Below are 24,304 nucleotides of genomic sequence, written 5' to 3'. Positions count from 1 at the left end.
TTCAGAATTGACAAAAAAAAGCTATATCAAATTTAACATGTATGGATTTCAGAATATGTTTTATTAATTCATTGTACTAAAGTTGAACATAAAGATATATCTGTAAAAAGGCAGAAACCACAGAACACCAAAAGGCTGTCTTCATACTATATATCTTATAGTTTTGTGTTTAACCAATTATGCTCAGGCTAGAGAAGTATAAATATCAAATTTGTTTTTATAGGTGCTTGAGGATGACCCTAGATATTGGGAAGTGATGTCATCTGCACTCTCAGTTGGTTGGCTTGATATTGTGGTTAGTAAAAAGCTAATGTATTTCTTTCATTTTCTTCTTCACATATATTGTTTCCTTGTAAATAAATACTGCATGTTGAAGTTGGCTTTTGTGTACAGGTGAAAATGTTGTGGTTGCATGGATCTTATCAACTAGATCAGCTTAGTAATCGTGAGGTTGGCATCAAATCATGAACATAATACTATATAGGATTACTTGTATTGGTTGTATGTAGGGATGTGTCTTTTAGATATATGCAGAGAGATTGAAAGTCATTGTTTTGAAGGTGTACTTTTTTATCCTATCCTTTTTATATTATGGATCTGTTAGCCTTGTAATATCTTAATAATGTTTCTTCTTTTACAACCCCCCAATAAAGAAAAATCCTGGAATTGTTTTATATGAAGCTGATGCTATTGCTACTGTATCACATATTTATTACTGTATCTCATTTTCTGCCATCATCTGATTACTCAGTTAGAGAATGGGCTTGTGGAGGCAGTTGCTGTTCTTATTTCCAAAATGCCCTGCCTATGTCGTGAATATACTAATGGAAAATTAGGTGAACTCTTTAAATCCAAGCCTGACTTCATCAAGGTATATTCCAATGCTGCTATAGAGAACTACTTTTATGTTTCCTTTTAGACATATTTATTCTTGTGATCTTTGTAATTCCATTTTAGGACTTGTAGATATATGCTTGAACATGATAGTTATTGTGGAGTTATGGCTTTATGCTAAAAGATATATAGTTTTGTAACTTGCTTTTTCATCGCTTGAAATTATATTTGGATGCCACACAATGTGTTCCTTACCTAAAATGTCAACATGAAACACTTACTTAGTTATTAAATTTTAAAAAATAAAGCTATAGTAGGATGACACAAATTCTCACATTTAAATTCCAATCGAAGATTTTTTTGTTGTTGGATTTGTATCTCAATGGGAGCTATAACTAGGTAGGCTTTTATCGTTCACTTTCTAGCTTCGACCTTTTTCTTTGGAAGGAGGGTTAGAAATGGCTTGCTAAGCAACAATGGGTTTGTAGGGAAAAAAACTTGGGTTTAGTTCACAGTTAATGCATTGTCATAATTAGTTGCCACTGAAGAGGTTTCATTAATTTGTTAAACACTTCCTCCATTAAGATTTTGTGGTTATTTGTAAGGAACTAAGGATCTTATAAAACGTAAAGGGATTACAGTCCATTATATGGTGGCTGAAATGGCTTGTGAAAGAGGGTGTTTCCATCATTGTGATTCTGGAGAAGTAGATTTTTGTATCTCTGTAGCACTAAGGATTTCATATTATATTCATGAGCAAATATTAATTTAGGTAATTTTTTTTATTGAATTGGAAACTCATGTATGTTTTTGTTCCAATGTGAATCAATGTTTTTCTCCTTGTTAAGTGCATGTAAGGATTCAACTTATCATTTTGACCGGTATATCATGCCATTAATTATGTGACTCTCTTCAACCTTATGTATGGAGTTGAGGATCCGTCAATTGCAGGGATGGTTTTAGATAGTCCATTCTCTTATTTGGTTGATTTGATGATGGAACTTGTAGATACATATAAAGTTTGTCTTCCAAAGTTCACTGTGAGTATATATAGTTGTTTTTATACTTATAACTACTGAATCAAAATTTGGTAACAGTTTTACTATTGTTAAGTTGATTTTGTTTGATTTTTAATGTTATAGGTAAAGTTTGCAATCCAATACATGCGAAGAGCGATTCAAAAGCTTTTGGGTTGCACTGAAGAAAATCCAGAAGAAGGGAAAGGGTGCTGCCTAATTGTTCTATTCTCATACTTGTATTTTGGATGAGATGGAATGAGTCTTATAATGACTTTAGTTATCTACATCTAATATTTTGATGTCTTGTGTACTTTTTGAAACGAGATTTTACGTGTTATTACATGTAATGGATAATTACACTATTTTTATTTGTGTTGTTTGGACTGAAAACATATCTAGCTTATAATAAATTTTTTCTAATTTAGATTTCTTGAATTTCTTATTTTTAGATTTATTTGGTGATTATGATCGTTTTGGGATGTGATTATGTTTTAAAAAAAATTAAATCGTATAAAACAAAACAGGCTATGGTCACGGTTTTAAGGAGGGGTGACCATAGAGGCTATGGTCACGGTTTTAAAGAGGGGTGACCATAGAGGCTATGGTCACGGTTTTAAGGAAGGGTGACCATAGAGGCTATAGTCACGGTGAAAACCGTGACCATAAATAAAACTATGGTCACGGTTTAAGGAGGGGTGACCATAGAGCTATGGCCACGGTGAAAACCGTGACCATAGATAAGGCTATGGTCACGGTTTTAAAGAGGGGTGACCATAGAGGCTATGGTCACGGCGAAAACCGTGACCATATATAAGGCTTTGGTCACGGTTTTCAGGAGGGGTGACCATAGAGGCTATGGTCACGGTTTAAGGAGGGGTGACCATAGATAAGGCTATGGTCACGGTTTTAAAGAGGGGTGACCATTCACCGTGACCATAGATAAGGCTATGGTCACGGTTTTCAAGAAGGGTGACCATAGAGGCTATGGTCACTGTGAAAACCATGACCTAGATAAGGCTATGGTCACGGTTTTTTAGCGTGACCATAAATTAACCTATGGTCACGGTAAAAAAACGTGGCCTAAAGTGTCAGAATTTTAAAATTGTAACCGTGACCATAGAAACCGTGACCATAGATAAAAAAACCGTGACCATAGACCTATGGCCACGAGAGAATAGGCCACGGTAAAAAACCGTGACCATAGGTCCAAAACCGTGACCATAGATCTATGGTCACCCTTTTTCCTAGCTATGGTCACGGTTCTTTACCGTGACCATAGGCCTTTTTTTGTAGTGCACCAAGATATAGTTGTTGGAATATGAGGGTGGAAAAGGTCCCATGAAGTCAATACCCCACACATTAAACAACTCGATCTCAAGAATCCCCTGCTGTGGCATCTCATGGTTAGCAGAGAAAGTCTTAGCTCTTTCACATCTGTTACAGTTCTTCACAAATGCTCTCGAATCTGGGAGGAGATTCGGCTAATAGAAACCTCTCTGAAGGACCTTTGTAGCTGTCCTTTCACCACTAAAGTGGCCTCCATAATCAGAGCCATGACAGTGCTAAAGAATCTGCTGTGTTTTCTCATCTGAGACACATCTCTGGATTTTACCATCTGAGCATCTTCCAAAAAGGTGTGGTTCTTCCCAAAAGTAGTACTTTGCATCAGTCAGTAGCTTCTTCACTTGTTGTTAACTATACTCTTTTGGAATGAAATTCATGGCTTTGTAATTTGCAATGTCTGCAAACCATAGAGCCTGCTGAATGGCAAAAAGTTGCTCATCCGGGAATGTCTCCGTCATAGCTGTGGATGGTTGCACACCCTCATTAGGTTCAATTCAGGAAAGGTGGTCAGCTACTTGATTTTCTTACCTTTTCCTGTCTTTTATCTCAATATGAAACTCCTGAAGGAGTAGCACCCATCTGATTAATCTTGGTTTAGAATCCTATTTGGTTAGAAGGTACTTCAAAGCAGCATGATCAGTATAAATAATATCCTTAGAACCATACCCTTAGAACCAATTAAATAGGACCTAAACTTATCAATAGCATACACAATAGCTAATAATTATTTTTCTGTAGTTGTGTAATTCTTTTGAGCATCATTTAACACACAACTAGCACAGTGAATGACATGTATAAGCTTGCCATACCTCTGTCCTAAAATAGCTCCTATAGTATAATCACTAGCATCACATAATAATTCAAATGGCAAATCCTAGTGGGGGGAGCTATGATGGGAGCAGAAGTAAGGTTTGCTTTTAGATTTTCAAAGGCATGCAGACATTCAGTATCAAATACAAAAAGAACATCAGCAACTAAGAGGTTGCTCAATGGTTTAGAAATCTTAGAAAAATCCTTTATAAATCTTCTGTAAAATCTTGCATGACCCAAGAAATTCCGGACTGCCTTAACATTAGATGGTGGTAGTAATTTTTCAATTACCTCCACCTTGGCTCTATCAACCTCAATCCCTTGCTTGAAATCCGGTGTCCAAGAACAATACCTTTTGTAACCATAAAATGACATTTTTTCCAATTTAAAATAAGGTTTGATTCTTGACACCGTTTCAAGACCAGAGATAGATGCTTAAGGCAGGATTCAAAAGAATTACCAAAAAACAGAGAAATTATCCATAAATACCTCAATAAGCTTTTCAACCATATCAGAAAAAATTGAAAGCATACACCTATGAAAAGTTGCTGGGGTATTACAGAGTCCAAATGGCATTCTCTTGTAAGCAAATAATCCAAAAGGACATGTGAATGCCGTCTTCTCTTGATCTTGAGGGTCCACTGTAATTTGGTTATATCCAGAATATCCATCTAGAAAATAATAAAAAGCATGACCAACTAACCTCTCTAGTATCTAATCAATCAAAGGTAAGGGGAAGTGATCCTTCCTTGTAGCAGTGTTGAGCCTCCAGTAGACTATGCACATTATCCGTCCTGTGACTGTCGTTGTAGAAATTAGCTCATTCTTATCATTCTTGATCACTGTCACCCCTCTTTTCTTGGGAAATACCTGCACAGGACTCACCCAAGGGCTATCAGAAATAGGGTATATAATGTCGGCTTCCCATAGTTTCATTACCTCTTTTTGGACCACTTCTTTCATAGTTGGATTGAGTCTCCTTTGTGGTTGCACAACCAGTTTAGCATCATCTTCAAGAAGGATGTTGTGCATACACTTGGTGGGACTAATCCCCTTTAGATCACCAATGGTTCATCCAAGAGCTATTTTATGGCTCCTAAGCACTGTAATAAGTGCCTCTTCCTCTCCAGACTTCAAGGTAGAGCTAATAATCACTGGATATGAATAATTTTCACCTAAGAACACATATTTCAGAGAAGGAGGAAAAGACTTTAGCTCAAGCTTGGGGACTTCTTCCTCCACTTTAGGCATGCTCACCAGGTTCTTCTGGGGTGGTGAATCATCAATCTCAAGTAATTCATACTCAGAGAGAGGATCCAAAATATCATCAAGTACCTCAGCTTCTAGTACCTCTTGAATAAGTGGTTCAACAACACCAACTCCCATACACCCTTCAGAGTCATTAGGGTGTTTGAGAGCTTCAAATACATTACAGATTAACTGTTCTTCATTGACCTTCATGGTTAATTCACCCTTTTGCACATCAATCAGAGCTCTACCTATAGCTAAAAAGCGTCTTCCAAGAATAATAGAGGACTTTTTATCATCTTCCATATCCAATATAACAAAATCAACAGGAAAAATAAATGGCCCTACTTTCACAAGTAAATCCTCAACAACCCCCACTGGAAATTTAATAGAAAGATTAGTAAGTTGAAGAGAAATACGAGTGGGTTTTACCTCTTCAATTTGGAGCTTTTTCATCACTAAAGTGGCATGAGATTGATACTAGCTCCAAGATCACACAAAGCTCTCTGAATAGTGACATCTCCAATGGTGCAAGGAATTACAAAGCTCCTTGGATCCTACATCTTCTCAGGAAGGTTATGTTGAATAATAGCACTGCATTCCTTAGTTAACACCACTTTCTCTTGTTCTTTCCAATTCCTCTTTTTAGTCAACAGTTCTTTCATGAATTTAGCATAGAGAGGCATTTTCTCAAGAGCCTCAGCAAAAGGAATGTTGATCTATACCTTCTTGAAGACTTCTAAAAATTTAGAAAATAGCTTGTCTTTGGAAGCCTTCTAAAGTCTCTGAGGATATGGTATTTTAGGCTTGTACTCAGGAGCCTTTGGCAATGTAGGATGAGTGTCAAGAGAAACTGAGAATGGGTTATCTGCAAGCCTTGGAGGGATGTGCTCCATCATTTGTTTCTTCTCCTCTGGAGCTTCTGTTTCAACTAGCTCTTCATTGACCTTAGTCTCAAAACCAGCTAATTTACCACTTCTTAATTGAATGGCCTTGTAGTCTTCTCTTAGGTTCACCACTGTATCACCAGGAAATGTACTTGGGGGCCTCTCAGGTATTTTATTGCTCAAGTGGTCTACTTACAGCACCAAGTTTCTGATGGAAGCTCTAGTTTCCTGCATAAAATTATTCAGTAGTGTCTCCCAGTTAGTGTTCTTCTGGGGCTGAGAATTTGTCTGCTGAGGTGGTTATTGTTGATGAGACTGAAACTGGTAGTCATTTTGATTGTTCTGCTGAAAGCCGCCCTGAGAATTGTTGTTAAAATTCTGTGATATCTGAGGTTGCTCTCTCCATCCAAAATTTGGGTGATTTCTCCACCCCTGATTATTGGTCTTAGAGTATTGATCATTATTGGGGTTTCTAGGAGCACTCCCCATGTAATTCACATGTTCAGAGGAAGATTGAGCATAATCATAATTCTCACCTTGAACAGAGCTACCAGTCATGTCATAAGGGGCCTCTTGAGGTGCATTCTGGGTGTTGACAGCTGAAACCTACATTCCACTCAACTGTTGAGTAATTAAATTCATCTGTTGAGACAAAATTTTGTTCTGAGCAAGAAGAGAATCAAAAGCTTCTACATCCAACACGCCTTTCTTCTGAGAGGTTCCAGAGTTTCTAGGATTCCTGTTAGATGAGTATAAATATTGGTTGCTAGCAACCAACTCAATAAGCTCAGTAATCTCCTCCGGTGTCTTCTTCATGTGCAATAAACCACCTGCAGAATTATCTAAACACATCTTAGACATTTCACATAAGCTCTCATAAAAGATATCTAGCTGAGTCCATATAGAAAATATGTCTGGAGGGCATTGCTTGGTCAGCAGCTTATATCTCTCCTAGGCTTCATAGAGGGACTCACCATCTTTCTGTCTAAAAGTCTGAACCTCTACCCTTAGCTTAGTTAGCTTTTGTGGTGGGAAAAGTTTTGTCAAAAATCTAGTGACCACCTTATCCCAAGTATCCAGGCTCTCTCTGGGTTGAGAATCTAGCCATAGTTTTACTCTATCCCTCAAAGCAAATAGGAAGAGCATGAGTATATAAACGTCAGGATTCACTCTATTCGTCTTCACAGTATCACAAATCTGCAGGAAATTAAAAATAAATTGATTCGGGTCTTCTTGAGGATATCCATGGTACTGACAATTTTGTTGCGCAAGAGTGACTAGCTGAGGCTTCAGTTCAAAGTTGTTTGCATCTATAGGAGGCACCACAATACTTTTCCTATAAAGATCTGCATTGGGGGCAGTGTATGAACCAAGCATTCTTCTTGGTTGTTCATTCTCATTCAGATTTGCCACATTGGCATTCACAGCACGATTCTGATCCATGGTGGACTTTGCAGCGTCCTTTTCAGAAGTTTCACTCAGATTTTCTCTAGCCTTGTAAAGTCTAGCTTGTTGCAAACGCCTCTTCAAAGACCGTTCAGATCCAGGATCAAAATCTATAAGAGGATCCTTGTCTCTGTTCCTGGTCATAAACAGACAGAAAACAAGAAAAATAGGATTCTCTTCGTCAGAATGTAGATAATTTCTATAGAGGTAACTTGTGTAAAGAAATAAAATAAAACACTAAAGAATTAAACTAAGAGATTTTTGAAAATTGTTAAAAAAATAAGGCTAGAATTTTTGAAATATTAAAAAAAATTGAACAAGAAAATAAGAATAAAACTAACTAGGTAACACCAAACTTAATTTCAGAAATTAAGAAAGAACAATAGTACTAGCTGTTCGAAAATTATAAAGCAAGAATTAAATAAAAGTAAACTCAAATGGCTAATCTAAGCAATCAAACAACTACAAGTTGTCAATTACAGTCAATCCCCGGCAACGGCGCAAAAAACTTGGTGCGGAGTTTATAATCCACAAACTAACCGACAAGTGCACCGGGTCATACCAAGTAGTACCTCAAGTGAATGAGGGTCGATCCCACGAGGATTGATGGACTAAGCAATAATGATTGCGTGATTCACTTGGTTAGACAAACAGAAAATGGTATTTTGAGAGTTCAATTGCATCAAATAGTAAATTCAGAAAATTAGAAAGCAAACAGTAAATGGATTGTGAAATATATGAAGAAAACAGTTAAGGTTTCAGAGATATCTATCTTCAGGATTGACTTTTCTTACCAAGTATTTTAATCATGCAAGATTTAATTCATGGCAAACTATATGTGACTAAACCCTAATTCCTTAGACCTTTTTAGTCTCCTCTAACTTTCATCAACCGCCAATTCCTTGGTCACTTAATTCCAATTAGAGGGTGAAGTTCAATTCTAGTTCATATGCCACAGAAACCCTAATTACCTAAATATAAGAGGATTATATGTCATGTATCCCGTTAAGTCCAGACAATTAGTAGTTTAGGAGAAATTGTTTTCAAGCTGTTGTTCAAGTAAAGAGCTTTTCCAAGTTATACAAGAACTCAATTAGAACAAGCGTCATACTTCCATTCCACCCAAATTCATAAGATAAAGATGGAAAAAAAATCTTGAAATAGAAATTAGTACATGAATTAAAATAGAAAAAAATAGTATCAATCCATACAATAGACAGAGCTCCTAACCTTAACAGTGGAGGTTTAGGAGAAATTCTTTTCCCTTTTATATCTAATCCTAATTAATTTATATGTATTTTATAAAACTAAATATTATCTATTCCTAATTTTAAATAGAATAAAGTTTAATAAAAAATTTACAAAGCCTTCCCGTGTTGTGCTCCTGGGACGAGTGGGGACCATTGGATTCATTAAAGGTGGTGCCAAACTTGAAGAATCCAAGTTTGGCCTCATTGAGGCCGTATGCAATCCACTTGGTTCTCCTTAGCTTGTGCCAAACTTGAGGTATCTCAAGTTTGGCTTCAAATAAACCGTATGCAATCCTTGGAGTTTCTTTAGTTGGCACCAAACTTGAGGTATCTCAAGTTTGGCTTTGGTGCACGAAATTGTGATCCCCAGGCTCGAACAAATCCTGGTAATGGCTCCAGAGCTTGGTGCTCTGATCTTAATTCATAATTGTCACAACTTCGATACAACTAACCAGCAAGTGCACTGGGTCGTCCAAGTAATACCTTACGTGAGTAAGGGTCGAATCCCACGGAGATTGTTGGTATGAAGCAAGCTATGGTCACCTTGTAAATCTCAGTCAGGCGGATATAAAATAATCATGGAGTTTTCGAATATTATATAATAAAATAGGGATAGAGATACTTATGTAAATCATTGGTAGGAATTTCAGATAAGCGAATGGGGATGCTTTTCGTTCCTCTGAACCTCTGCTTTCCTGCTATCTTCATCCAATCCGTCTTACTCCTTTCCATGGCTGGCTTTATGCAAGGGCATCACCGTTGTCAGTGGCTACATCCCCTCCTCTCAGTGAATAATATGCTCACGCACCCTGTCACGGCACGGCTATTCATCTGTCGGTTCTCGATCATGCTGGAATAGGATTCACCCTCCTTTTGCGTCTGTCACTAACGCCCAGCACTCGCGAGTTTGAAGCTCGTCACAGTCATTCAATCATTGAATCCTACTCAGAATACCACAGACAAGGTTTAGACCTTCCGGATTCTCTTGAATGCCGCCATCATTCTAGCTTACGCCACGAAGATTCTGGTTAGGAGATCTAAGAGATACTCATTCTAGCTTAATTCATGTAGAACAGAAGTGTTTGTCAGGCACGCGTTCATAAGGGAGAAGGATGATGAGCGTCACACATAATCATCACCTTCATCACGTTCTTGGGTGCGAATGGATATCTTAGAAGCGAAATAAGAAGAATTGAATAGAAAACAGTAGTACTTTGCATTAATCTTTGAGGAACAGCAGAGCTCCACACCTTAATCTATGGAGTGTAGAAACTCTACCGTTAAAATTACATAAGTGAAGGTCCAGGCATGGCCGAGATGGCCAGCCCCCAAAACGTGATCACAGGATCCAAATACAATCCAGGATGCCTAATACAATAGTAAGAGGTCCTATTTATAATAAACTAGTCACTAGGGTTTACATGAGTAAGTAATTGATGCATAAATCCACTTCCGGGGCCCACTTGGTGTGTGTTTGGGCTGAGCTTGAGTGTAGCACGTGCAGAGGCCATTTGTGGAGTTGAACGCCAGTTTCTGTGCCAGTTTCGGCGTTCAACTCTGGTTTTGGATACTTTTCTGGCGCTGGACGCCAGATTTGGGCAGAAGGCTGACGTTGAACGCCAGTTTACGTCGTCAATTCTTGGTCAAAGTATGGACTATTATATATTGCTGGAAAGCCCTGGATGTCTACATTCCAACGCAATTGGAAGCGCGCCATTTCAAATTCTGTAGCTCCAAAAATCTACTTTGAGTGCAGGGAGGTCAGAATCCAACAGCATCAGCAGTCCTTTTTCAACCTCTGAATTTGATTTTTGCTTAAGTCCCTCAATTTCAGCCAGAAAATACCTGAAATCACAGAAAAACACACAAACTCATAGTAAAGTCCAGAAATGTGAATTTAACATAAAAACTAATGAAAACATCCCTAAAAGTAACTAGATCCTACTAAAAACATACTAAAAACAATGTCAAAAAGCGTATAAATTATCCGCTCATCACAACACCAAACTTAAATTGTTGCTTGTCCCCAAGCAACTGAAAATCAAATAGGATAAAAAGAAGAGAATATACTATAAATTCCAAACTATCAATGAAACATAGTTTCAATCATATGAGCGGGACTTATAGCTTTTTGCCTCTTGAATAGTTTTGGCATCTCACTCTATCCATTGAGGTTCAGAATGATTGGCATCTATAGGAACTTCAGATTTCGAATAGTGTTATTGACTCTCCTAGTTCAGTATGATGATTCTTGAACACAGCTTCTTTATGAGTCTTGGCCGTGGCCCTAAGCACTTTGTTTTCCAATAATACCACCGGATACATAAATGCCACAGACACATAATTGGGTGAACCTTTTCAGATTGTGACTCAGCTTTGCTAAAGTCCCCAATTAGAGGTGTCCAGGGTTCTTAAGCACACTCTTTGTTTTTGCTTTGGACCTTGACTTTAACCGCTCAGTCTCAAGTTTTCACTTGACACCTACACGCTACAAGCACATGGTTAGGGACAGCTTGGTTTAGCCGCTTAGACCAGGATTTTATTCCTTCAGGCCCTCCTATCCACTGATGCTCAAAGCCTTGGGATCCTTTTTATTTGCCCTTGCCTTTTGGTTTTAAGGGTTATTGGCTTTTTCTGCTTGCTTTTTCTTTTTCTTTCTATATTTTTTTTTTGCCTATTTTTTTTTTCTTCTTTTTTTCTTTTTTTTTTCTGCAAGCTTTGTTCTTTGCTGCTTTTTCTTGCTTCAAGAATCATTTTTATGATTTTTCAGATTATCAAATAACATGTCTCCTAGTCATCATTCTTTCAAGAGCCAACATATTTAACATTCTTAAACAACAACTTCAAAAGACATATGCACTGTTCAAGCATACATTCAGAAAACAAGAAGCATTGTCACCACATCAATATGATTAAACTAAGTTCAAGGATAAATTTGAAACTCATGTACTTCTTGTTCTTCTGAATTAAAACATTTTTCATTTAAGAGAGGTGATGGATTCAAAGGACATTCATATCTTTAAGACAAAGTTACTAACTACTAATGATCATGTAGTGAAGACACAAACATAGACAGGAACATAACATAGAAAACAAAAAACAGAAGAAAGAAGAACAAGGAATGAATCCACCTTAGTGATGGTGGCGTTTCCTTCTTGAGGAACCAATGATGTCCTTGAGCTCTTCTATGTCTCTTCCTTGTCTTTGTTGCTCCTCCCTCATTGCCTTTTGATCTTCTCTTATTTCATGCAGCATGATGGAGTGCTCTTGATGTTCCACCCTTAGTTGTCCCATACTGGAACTCAATTCTTCTAGGGAGGTGTTGATGTGCTCCCAATAGTTTTGTGGAGGAAAGTGCATTTGAAGCATTTCCGGAATCTCATGGTGATGTGGTTCTTGCGCCTCTTGAGCTCCATGACTGGGCTCTCTTGCTTGCTCCATCTTTTTCTTAGTGATGGGCTTGTCCTCTTTGATGAGGATATCTCCCTCTATGTCAATCCCAGCTGAATTGCATAGGTGGCAAATGAGGTGAGGGAAGGCTAACCTTGCCATAGTGGAGGACTTGTCAGCCACCTTGTAGAGTTCTTGAGGTATAATCTCATGAACTTCCACCTCTTCTCCAATCATGATGCTATGGATCATGATGGCCCGGTCTATAGTAACTTCAGACCGGTTGCTAGTGGGAATGATTGAGCATTGAATAAACTCTAACCATCCTCTAGCTATAGGCTTGAGGTCCAATCTTCTTAGTTGAACCGGCTTGCCTTTGGAGTCAATCTTCCATTGAGCTCCTTCTACACATATGTCCATAAGGACTTGGTCCAACCTTTGATCAAAGTTGACTCTCCTTGTGTAGGGGCGTGCGTTCTCTTCCATGTATGGCAAGTTGAACGCCAACCTCACATTTTCCGGACTAAAATCTAAGTATTTCCCCCGAACCATTGTAACATAGTTCTTTGGATCCGGGTTCTTACTTTGATCATGGTTCTTGGTGATCCATGCATTGGCATAGAACTCTTGAACCATTAGGATGCCGACTTGTTGGATGGGATTTGTTAGAACTTCCCAACCTCTTCTTTGAATTTCATGTCGGATCTCCGGATACTCATTTCTTTTGAGTTTAAAAGGGACCTCAGGGATCACCTTCTTCTTGGCCACAACATCATAGAAGTGGTCTTGATGGGCTTTGGAGATGAACCTTTCCATCTCCCATGACTCGGATGTGGAAGCTTTTATCTTCCCTTTCCCTCTTCTAGAGGATTCACCGGTCTTAGGTGCCATCAATGGTAATGGAAAAACAAAAAAGCTATGCTTTTACCACACCAAACTTAGAATATTGCTCGCCCTCGAGCAATAAACAAAAGAATAGAAGTAGAAGAAGAAGAAATAGAGGAGAGGGAGAGGGTGATGTGGTTCGGCCAAGAAGGGTATAGAGGGGTTGTGTTGTGTGAATTTGATGAAGAATGGAGGGCTATATATAGGGAAAGGAGGGGGGGTTAAGGTTCGGCCATATGGGTGGGTTTGGGTGGGAAATTGGTTTTGAATTTTGAAGGTAGGTGGAGTTTATGAGGTAGGTTTATGGGGAAGAGTGGATGGATGTGAGTGGTGAAGGTTTAGTGGGGAAGAGAGATTGAGGTGATTGGTGAGGGGTTTTTAGGGAAGAGTGTTTGTGGGGTTGTGTGAAAGAGAGTGGTGAGAAGAAGTGAGTGGAGGTAGGTGGGGATCCTGTGGGGTCCACAGATCCTGAATGGATCCTGTGGGGTCCACAGATCCTGAGTGGATCCTGTGGGGTCCACAGATCCTGAGGTGTCAAGGCATTTACATCCCTGCACCATTAGGCATGTAAAAATGCCTTTGTATCCAACTTTGGGCGTTCAGCGCCAGGTTGGTGGCCATTTTGGGCGTTCAACGCCCATTTGTGTGCCATTTCTGGCGTTGAACGCCAGAACCATCTTTGTTCTGGCGTTCAGCGCCCAGAAGCTGCCCATTTTGGGCGTTCAGCGCCAGAACCATGCTCTGTTCTGGCGCTGAACGCCAGACAGATGCTCCTCCAGGGTGTAATTTTTCTTCTGCTGTTTTTGATTCCGTTTTCAATTTTTATATTTATTTTGTGACTCCACATGATCATGAACCTAAGAAAACATGAAAAACAATAAAAATAAGAATTAGATAAACATTGGGTTGCCTCCCAACAAGCGCTTCTTTAATGTCAATAGCTTGACAGTGGGCTCTCATGGAGCCTCACAGATGTGCAGAGCTTTGTTGAGACTCTCCAACACCAAACTTAGAGTTTGGATATGGGAGTTCAACACCAAACTTAGAGTTTGGTTGTGGCCTCCCAACACCAAACTTAGAGTTTGACTGTGGGGGCTCTGGTTGACTCTGCTTTGAGAGAAGCTTTTTCTGCTTCCTCTCCATGGTTGCAGAGGGAGATCCTTGAGTTTTAAACACAAGGGAGTCCTCATTCCATTGAAGGACTATTTCACCTCTGTCAACATCAATCACAGCTCTTGCTGTGGCCAAGAAAGGTCTTCCTAGGATGATGGATTCATCCTCTTCCTTTCCAGTATCCAGGACTATGAAATCAGCAGGGATGTAAAGGCCCTCAACCTTTACTAATACATCTTCTACTTGTCCATAAGCCTGTTTTCTTGAGCTGTCTGCCATCTCTAGTGAGATTTTAGCAGCTTGCACCTCATAGATTCCCAGTTTCTCTACTACAGAGAGGGGCATGAGGTTTATTCCTGAACCAAGGTCACATAGAGCCTTAAAGATCATGGTGCCTATGGTACAGGGTATTATGAACTTTCCAGGATCCTATCTCTTCTGAGGCAATGTCAGTTGATCCAGATCACTTAGTTCATTGATGAACAAGGGAGGTTCAACTTCCCAAGTATCAATGCCAAATAATTTGGCATTCAGCTTCATGATTGCACCAAGAAACTTGGCAGTTTGCTCTTCAGTAACATCCTCATTCTCTTCAGAAGAGGAATACTCATCAGAGCTCATGAAGGGCATAAGGAGGTTCAATGGAATCTCTATGGTCTCTAGATGAGCCTCAGAGTTCTTTGGTTCCTCAGAGGGAAGCTCCTTATTGATCACTGGACGTCCCAGGAGGTCTTCCTCCTTGGGATTCACGTCCTCTCCTCTCCTCACTGGTTCGGCCATGGCGCTTATGTCAATGGCCTTGCACTCTCCTTTTGGATTCTCTTCTGTATTGCTTGGGAGAGTACTAGGAGGGATTTCAGTGATCCTTTTACTCAGCTAGCCCACTTGTGCTTCCAAATTTCTAATGGAAGACCTTGTTTCATTCATGAAACTCATAGTGGCCTTAGATAGATCAGAGACTAGATTTGCTAAATTAGAAGCATTTTGTTCAGAGTTCTCTGTCTGTTGCTGAGTTGATGATGGAAAAGGCTTGCTATTGCTAAACCTATTTCTTCCACCATTATTAAAGCCTTGTTGGGGCTTTTGATCCTTCCATGAGAAATTTGGATGATTTCTCCATGTTGAGTTATAGGTGTTTCCATAAGGTTCACCTAAGTAATTTACCTCTGCTATTGCAGGGTTCTCAGGATCATAGGCTTCTTCTTCAGAAGATGCTTCTTGAGTACTGTTGGATGCAGCTTGCATTCCATGCAGACTCTGAGAAATCATATTGACTTGCTGAGTCAATATTTTGTTCTGAGCCAATATGGCATTCAGAGTATCAACTTCAAGAACTCCCTTCTTCATAGGCATCCCATTACTTACAGGATTCCTTTCAGAAGTGTACATGAACTGGTTATTAGCAACCATGTCAATGAGTTCTTGAGCTTCTGCAGGCGTTTTCTTTAGGTGAATGGATCCACCTGCAGAGGTATCCAATGACATCTTTGATAACTCAGATAAACCATCATAGAATATATCCAGGATGGTCCATTCTGAAAGCATGTCAGAAGGACACTTTTTGGTCAACTGTTTGTATCTTTCCCAAGCTTCATAGAGGGATTCACCTTCTTTCTGTCTGAAGGTTTGAACATCAGCTCTAAGCTTGCTCAGCTTTTGAGGAGGAAAGTACTTGGCTAAGAAAGCCGTGACCAGCTTATCCCAAGAGTTCAGACTGTCTTTAGGTTGAGAATCCAACCATAATCTAGCTCTGTCTCTTACAGCAAAAGGGAAAAGCATGAGCCTGTAGACTTCAGGATCTACTCCATTAGTCTTAACAGTATCACATATCTGCAAGAATCCAGTTAAGAACTGAAAAGGATCTTCAGATGGAAGTCCATGAAACTTGCAGTTCTGCTGCATCAGAGAAACTAATTGAGGTTTCAGCTCAAAGTTGTTTGCTCCAATGGCAGGAATGGAGATGCTTTTTCCATGTAAATTGGAATTAGGTGCAGTAAAGTCACCAAGCATTCTCCTTGCATTGTTGTTGGGTTCGGCTGCCATCTCCTTTACCTGTTCGAAATCTTCAATTAAGTTGTCTTTGGATTGTTGTAATTTAGCTTCTCTTAATTTTCTCTTCAGAGTCCTTTCAGGTTCTGGATCAGCTTCAACAAGAATGCCTTTTTCTCTGTCCCTGCTCATAAGAAAGAGAAGAGAACAAGAAAAGAAGAGGAATCCTCTATGTCACAGTAAAGAGGTTCCTTATTGTTAGTAGAAGAAAAGAAGAAGAAATTCGAACACAGATAGAAGAGGGGGTTCGAATTTGGTGATGATGCGAGGAAGAGATGTTAGTTAATGAATGAATAAATAGAATAAGATGAGAGAGAAGGAGGGAATTTTTGAAATTAATATTTGAAAAGGAGTTAGTGATTTTTGAAAATGGTTTTTGAAAAAATGTTAGTAATTTTCGAAAATTAAGATTTAAAAATTAAAATAATTAATAAATTAAAAAGAAATTTTGAAAAAGGGGGAAGATATTTTCGAAAATGAGAGAGAGAGAGTTAGTTAGGTGGTTTTGAAAAAGTTAAGAAACAAACAAAAAGTTAGTTAGTTAGTTGAAACAAATTTTGAAAAGATAAGAAGTTAGGAAGTTAGAAAAGATATTTTGAAAAGATATTTTTGAAAAAGGTAAGATGAGAAGATATTTTTGAAGAGATATGATAGAAATTAGTTTTTGAAAAAAAAGATTTGATTTTTAAAATCACAATTAATGACTTGATTCACAAGAAATCACAAGATATGATTCTAGAACTTAAAGTATGAATCTTTCTTAACAAGTAAGTAACAAACTTCAAATTTTTGAATCAAAACATTAATTGATTATGTTATTTTCGAAAATTTGATATAAAGATAAGAAAAAGATTTTTGAAAACTATTTTTGGAATTTCTGAAGATAACTAAGAATTTTGAAAAAGATTTGATTTTTGAAAAAGATTTTGAAAAAGATAAGATTTTCAAATTGAAAATTTGGTTTGACTCATGAGAAACAATTTGATTTTTAAAAATTTTTGAAAAAGTCAACTCAAGTTTTCGAATTTGATGAGAGAAAAAGGGAAAGATATTTTTTTTTATTTTTTTATTTTTTTATGAAAAACATGAAAATTATGCAATGCATGAAATTTTTAGATCAAAACAATGAATGCATGCAAGAATGCTATGAATGTCAAGATGAACACCAAGAACACTTTGAATGTCATGATGAACATCAAGAACATATTTTTGAAAAATTTTTAATGCAAAGGAAACATGCAAGACACCAAACTTAGAATTCTTTAATGCTTAGACACTAAGAATTCAAGAATGCATATGATAAACATGAAAAGACACAAAACAAAAAATCATCAAGATCAAACAAGAAGACTTACCAAGAACAACTTGAAGATCATGAAGAACACTATGAATGCATGATATTTTCGAAAAATGCAAGATGCACATGTAATTGACACCAAACTTATAACATGACTCAAGACTCAAACAAGAAATAGAAAAATATTTTTGATTTTTATGATTTTCTAATTTTTTTGGATTTTTTTCGAAAATTATTATAAAAAGAAAAATAAGAATTCCAAAATTTTTAATATGAATTCCAGGAATCTTGCCATGTTAGTCTAAAGCTTCAGTCCAGGAATTAGACATGGCTCACTAGCCAGCCAAGCTTTCAATGAAAGCTCCAGTCCAAAACACTAGACATGGCCAATGGCCAGCCAAGCTTCAGCAGATATGGATACTTTTCATGTATAGAGCAACTAAGTGTGTGAGAATCTCTTCATTTGTGATGGTAAGTTGAAACCCCAGTCCAAAAATTAGACATGGCTTACAGCTAGCCAGGCTTCAACAAATCATCATGAAACACTAGAATTCATTCTTAAAAATTCTGAAGAAAAATATATTTTTGAAAACATTTTTTTTTTCAAAAACAGATGAGAAAGTTTTGAAAGATTTTTGAAAAATTTTTTGAAAATAAAATAAGAAGAAAATTACCTAATCTGAGCAACAAGATGAACCGTCAGTTGTCCAAACTCGAACAATCCCCGGCAACGGCGCCAAAAACTTGGTGCTGTTGCCGGATCAAAAGGGAATCTGGCACTGATGTTACCGGACCAAAAGCTTGCCGAAGACTCAAACAATCCCCGGCAACGGCGCCAAAAACTTGGTGTTGTTGCCGGGATTGGGATCTCAGACAATTCTTGGCGCCAAACAGGAACAATTAAGTCCCCGGCAACGGCGCCAAAAACTTGGTGCACGAAATTGTGATCTCCAGGCTCGAACAAATCCTGGTAATGGCTCCAGAGCTTGGTGCTCTGATCTTAATTCATAATTGTCACAACTTCGATACAACTAACCAGCAAGTGCACTGGGTCGTCCAAGTAATACCTTACGTGAGTAAGGGTCGAATACCACGGAGATTGTTGGTATGAAGCAAGCTATGGTCACCTTGTAAATCTCAGTCAGGCGGATATAAAATAATCATGGAGTTTTCGAATATTATATAATAAAATAGGGATAGAGATACTTATGTAAATCATTGGTAGGAATTTCAGATAAGCGAATGGGGATGCTTTTCGTTCCTCTGAACCTCTGCTTTCCTGCTATCTTCATCCAATCCGTCTTACTCCTTTCCATGGCTGGCTTTATGCAAGGGCATCACCGTTGTCAGTGACTACATCCCCTCCTCTCAGTGAATAATATGCTCACGCACCCTGTCATGACACGGCTATTCATCTGTCGGTTCTCGATCATGCTGGAATAGGATTCACCCTCCTTTTGCGTCTGTCACTAACGCCCAGCACTCGCGAGTTTGAAGCTCGTCACAGTCATTCAATCATTGAATCCTACTCAGAATACCACAGACAAGGTTTAGACCTTCCGGATTCTCTTGAATGCCGCCATCATTCTAGCTTACGCCACGAAGATTCTGGTTAGGAGATCTAAGAGATACTCATTCTAGCTTAATTCATGTAGAACAGAAGTGTTTGTCAGGCACGCGTTCATAAGGGAGAAGGATGATGAGCGTCACACATAATCATCACCTTCATCACGTTCTTGGATGCGAATGGATATCTTAGAAGCGAAATAAGAAGAATTGAATAGAAAACAGTAGTACTTTGCATTAATCTTTGAGGAACAGCAGAGCTCCACACCTTAATCTATGGAGTGTAGAAACTCTACCGTTAAAATTACATAAGTGAAGGTCCAGGCATGGCCGAGATGGCCAGCCCCCAAAACGTGATCACAGGATCCAAATACAATCCAGGATGCCTAATACAATAGTAAGAGGTCTTATTTATAATAAACTAGTCACTAGGGTTTACATGAGTAAGTAATTGATGCATAAATCCACTTCCGGGGCCCACTTGGTGTGTGTTTGGGCTGAGCTTGAGTGTAGCACGTGTAGAGGCCATTTGTGGAGCTGAACGCCAGTTTCTGTGCCAGTTTGGGCGTTCAACTCTGGTTTTGGATCCTTTTCTGGCGCTGGACGCCAGATTTGGGCAGAAGGCTGACGTTGAACGCCAGTTTACATCGTCAATTCTTGGCCAAAGTATGGACTATTATATATTTCTGGAAAGCCCTGGATGTCTACTTTCCAACGCAATTGGAAGCGCGCCATTTCGAGTTCTGTAGCTCCGGAAAATCCACTTTGAGTGCAGGGAGGTCAGAATCCAACAGAAACAGCAGTCCTTTCTCAACCTCTGAATCTGATTTTTGCTTAAGTCCCTCAATTTCAGCCAGAAAATACCTGAAATCACAGAAAAACACACAAACTCATAGTAAAGTCCAGAAATGTGAATTTAACATAAAAACTAATGAAAACATCCCTTAAAGTAACTAGATCCTACTAAAAACATACTAAAAACAATGTCAAAAAGCGTATAAATTATCCGCTCATCACAACACCAAACTTAAATTGTGGCTTGTCCCCAAGCAACTGAAAATCAAATAGGATAAAAAGAAGAGAATATACTATAAATTCCAAACTATCAATGAAACATAGTTTCAATCATATGAGCGGGACTTATAGCTTTTTGCCTCTTGAATAGTTTTGGCATCTCACTCTATCCATTGAGGTTCAGAATGATTGGCATCTATAGGAACTTCAGATTTCGAATAGTGTTATTGACTCTCCTAGTTCAGTATGATGATTCTTGAACACAGCTTCTTTATGAGTCTTGGCCGTGGCCCTAAGCACTTTGTTTTCCAGTAATACCACCGGATACATAAATGCCATAGACACATAATTGGGTGAACCTTTTCAGATTGTGACTCAGCTTTGCTAAAGTCCCCAATTAGAGGTGTCCAGGGTTCTTAAGCACACTCTTTATTTTTGTTTTGGACCTTGACTTTAACCGCTCAGTCTCAAGTTTTCACTTGACACCTACACGCCACAAGCACATGGTTAGGGACAGCTTGGTTTAGCCGCTTAGACCAGGATTTTATTCCTTCAGGCCCTCCTATCCACTGATGCTCAAAGCCTTGGGATCCTTTTTATTTGCCCTTGCCTTTTGGTTTTAAGGGTTATTGGCTTTTTCTGCTTGCTTTTTCTTTTTCTTTCTATATTTTTTTTTTCGCCTATTTTTTTTTTCTTTTTTTCTTTTTTTTTTCTGCAAGCTTTGTTCTTTGCTGCTTTTTCTTGCTTCATGAATCAATTTTATGATTTTTCAGATTATCAAATAACATGTCTCCTAGTCATCATTCTTTCAAGAGCCAACATATTTAACATTCTTAAACAACAAATTCAAAAGAGATATGCACTGTTCAAGCATACATTCAGAAAACAAGAAGCATTGTCACCACATCAATATGATTAAACTAAGTTCAAGGATAAATTCGAAACTCATGTACTTCTTGTTCTTCTGAATTAAAACATTTTTCATTTAAGAGAGGTGATGGATTCATAGGACATTCATATCTTTAAGACAAAGTTACTAACTACTAATGATCATGTCGTGAAAACACAAACATAGACAGGCACATAACATAGAAAACGAAAAACAGAAGAAAGAAGAACAAGGAATGAATCCACCTTAGTGATGGTGGCGTTTCCTTCTTGAGGAACCAATGATGTCCTTGAGCTCTTCTATGTCTCTTCCTTGTCTTTGTTGCTCCTCCCTCATTGCCTTTTGATCTTCTCTTATTTCATGCAGCATGATGGAGTGCTCTTGATGTTCCACCCTTAGTTGTCCCATACTGGAACTCAATTCTTCTAGGGAGGTGTTGATGTGCTCCCAATAGTTTTGTGGAGGAAAGTGCATTTGAAGCATTTCTGGAATCTCATGGTGATGTGGTTCTTGCGCCTCTTGAGCTCCATGACTGGGCTCTCTTGCTTGCTCCATCTTTTTCTTAGTGATGGGCTTGTCCTCTTTGATGAGGATATCTCCCTCTATGTCAATCCCAGCTGAATTGCATAGGTGGCAAATGAGGTGAGGGAAGGCTAACCTTGCCATAGTGGAGGACTTGTCAGCCACCTTGTAGAGTTCTTGAGGTATAATCTCATGAACTTCCACCTCTTCTCCAATCATGATGCTATGGATCATGATGGCCCGGTCTATAGTAACTTCAGACCGGTTGCTAGTGGGAATGATTGAGCATTGAATAAACTCTAACCATCCTCTAGCTATAGGCTTGAGGTCCAATCTTCTTAGTTGAACCGGCTTGCCTTTGGAGTCAATCTTCCATTGAGCTCCTTCTACACATATGTCCATAAGGACTTGGTCCAACCTTTGATCAAAGTTGACTCTCCTTGTGTAGGGGCGTGCGTTCTCTTCCATGTATGGCAAGTTGAACGCCAACCTCACATTTTCCGGACTAAAATCTAAGTATTTCCCCCGAACCATTGTAACATAGTTCTTTGGATCCAGGTTCTTACTTTGATCATGGTTCTTGGTGATCCATGCATTGGCATAGAACTCTTGAACCATTAGGATGCCGACTTGTTGGATGGGATTTGTTAGAACTTCCCAACCTCTTCTTTGAATTTCATGTCGGATCTCCGGATACTCATTTCTTTTGAGTTTAAAAGGGACCTCAGGGATCACCTTCTTCTTGGCCACAACATCATAGAAGTGGTCTTGATGGGCTTTGGAGATGAACCTTTCCATCTCCCATGACTCGGATGTGGAAGCTTTTATCTTCCCTTTCCCTCTTCTAGAGGATTCTCCGGTCTTAGGTGCCATCAATGGTAATGGAAAAACAAAAAAGCTATGCTTTTACCACACCAAACTTAGAATATTGCTCGCCCTCGAGCAATAAACAAAAGAATAGAAGTAGAAGAAGAAGAAATAGAGGAGAGGGAGAGGGTGATGTGGTTCGGCCAAGAAGGGTATAGAGGGGTTGTGTTGTGTGAATTTGATGAAGAATGGAGGGCTATATATAGGGAAAGGAGGGGGGGTTAAGGTTCGGCCATATGGGTGGGTTTGGGTGGGAAATTGGTTTTGAATTTTGAAGGTAGGTGGAGTTTATGAGGTAGGTTTATGGGGAAGAGTGGATGGATGTGAGTGGTGAAGGTTTAGTGGGGAAGAGAGATTGAGGTGATTGGTGAGGGGTTTTTAGGGAAGAGTGTTTGTGGGGTTGTGTGAAAGAGAGTGGTGAGAAGAAGTGAGTGGAGGTAGGTGGGGATCCTGTGGGGTCCACAGATCCTGAGTGGATCCTGTGGGGTCCACAGATCCTGAGGTGTCAAGGCATTTACATCCCTGCACCATTAGGCATGTAAAAATGCCTTTGTATCCAACTCTGGGCGTTCAGCGCCAGGTTGGTGGCCATTTTGGGCGTTCAACGCCCATTTGTGTGCCATTTCTAGCGTTAAACGCCAGAACCATCCTTGTTCTGGCGTTCAGCGCCCAGAAGCTGCCCATTTTGGGCGTTCAGCGCCAGAACCATGCTCTGTTCTGGCGCTGAACGCCAGACAGATGCTCCTCCAGGGTGTAATTTTTCTTCTGCTGTTTTTGATTCCGTTTTCAATTTTTATATTTATTTTGTGACTCCACATGATCATGAACCTAAGAAAACATGAAAAACAATAAAAATAAGAATTAGATAAACATTGGGTTGCCTCCCAACAAGCGCTTCTTTAATGTCAATAGCTTGACAGTGGGCTCTCATGGAGCCTCACAGATGTGCAGAGCTTTGTTGAGACTCTCCAACACCAAACTTAGAGTTTGGATATGGGAGTTCAACACCAAACTTAGAGTTTGGTTGTGGCCTCCCAACACCAAACTTAGAGTTTGACTGTGGGGGCCCTGGTTGACTCTGCTTTGAGAGAAGCTTTTTCTGCTTCCTCTCCATGGTTGCAGAGGGAGATCCTTGAGTTTTAAATACAAGGGAGTCCTCATTCCATTGAAGGACTATTTCACCTCTGTCAACATCAATCACAGCTCTTGCTGTGGCCAAGAAAGGTCTTCCTAGGATGATGGATTCATCCTCTTCCTTTCCAGTATCCAGGACTATGAAATCAGCAGGGATGTAAAGGCCCTCAACCTTTACTAATACATCTTCTACTTGTCCATAAGCCTGTTTTCTTGAGCTGTCTGCCATCTCTAGTGAGATTTTAGCAGCTTACACCCCAGAGATTCCCAGTTTCTCTACTACAGAGAGGGGCATGAGGTTTATTCCTGAACCAAGGTCACATAGAGCCTTAAAGATCATGGTGCCTATGGTACAGGGTATTATGAACTTTCCAGGATCCTATCTCTTCTGAGGCAATGTCAGTTGATCCAGATCACTTAGTTCATTGATGAACAAGGGAGGTTCAACTTCCCAAGTATCAATGCCAAATAATTTGGCATTCAGCTTCATGATTGCACCAAGAAACTTGGCAGTTTGCTCTTCAGTAACATCCTCATTCTCTTCAGAAGAGGAATACTCATCAGAGCTCATGAAGGGCATAAGGAGGTTCAATGGAATCTCTATGGTCTCTAGATGAGCCTCAGAGTTCTTTGGTTCCTCAGAGGGAAGCTCCTTATTGATCACTGGACGTCCCAAGAGGTCTTCGTCCTTGGGATTCACGTCCTCTCCTCTCCTAACTGGTTCGGCCATGGCGCTTATG

General features: G+C 39.2%; 2 non-coding genes across 2 annotated transcripts; both read left to right on the top strand.

Annotated features, from left to right (window-relative positions):
• The first annotated feature begins 7,047 nt into the window (after positions 1–7,047).
• LOC112753112 (small nucleolar RNA R71) lies at positions 7,048–7,156 on the top strand. Its single transcript, XR_003177511.1, has one exon. It is a non-coding gene; the product is annotated as a small nucleolar RNA R71 (small nucleolar RNA).
• An 8,609-nt stretch (positions 7,157–15,765) lies between these two features.
• LOC112752502 (small nucleolar RNA R71) lies at positions 15,766–15,873 on the top strand. The gene has a single exon (XR_003176936.1). It is a non-coding gene; the product is annotated as a small nucleolar RNA R71 (small nucleolar RNA).
• The last annotated feature ends 8,431 nt before the right edge of the window (positions 15,874–24,304 follow it).

Source organism: Arachis hypogaea, chromosome 15 (genome assembly GCF_003086295.3).
Source record: "Arachis hypogaea cultivar Tifrunner chromosome 15, arahy.Tifrunner.gnm2.J5K5, whole genome shotgun sequence".
Taxonomy (NCBI): Eukaryota; Viridiplantae; Streptophyta; class Magnoliopsida; order Fabales; family Fabaceae; genus Arachis; species Arachis hypogaea.
The sequence above is the reverse complement of the archived record's forward strand: the minus strand, read 5'-3'. Positions and strand labels throughout refer to the sequence as shown.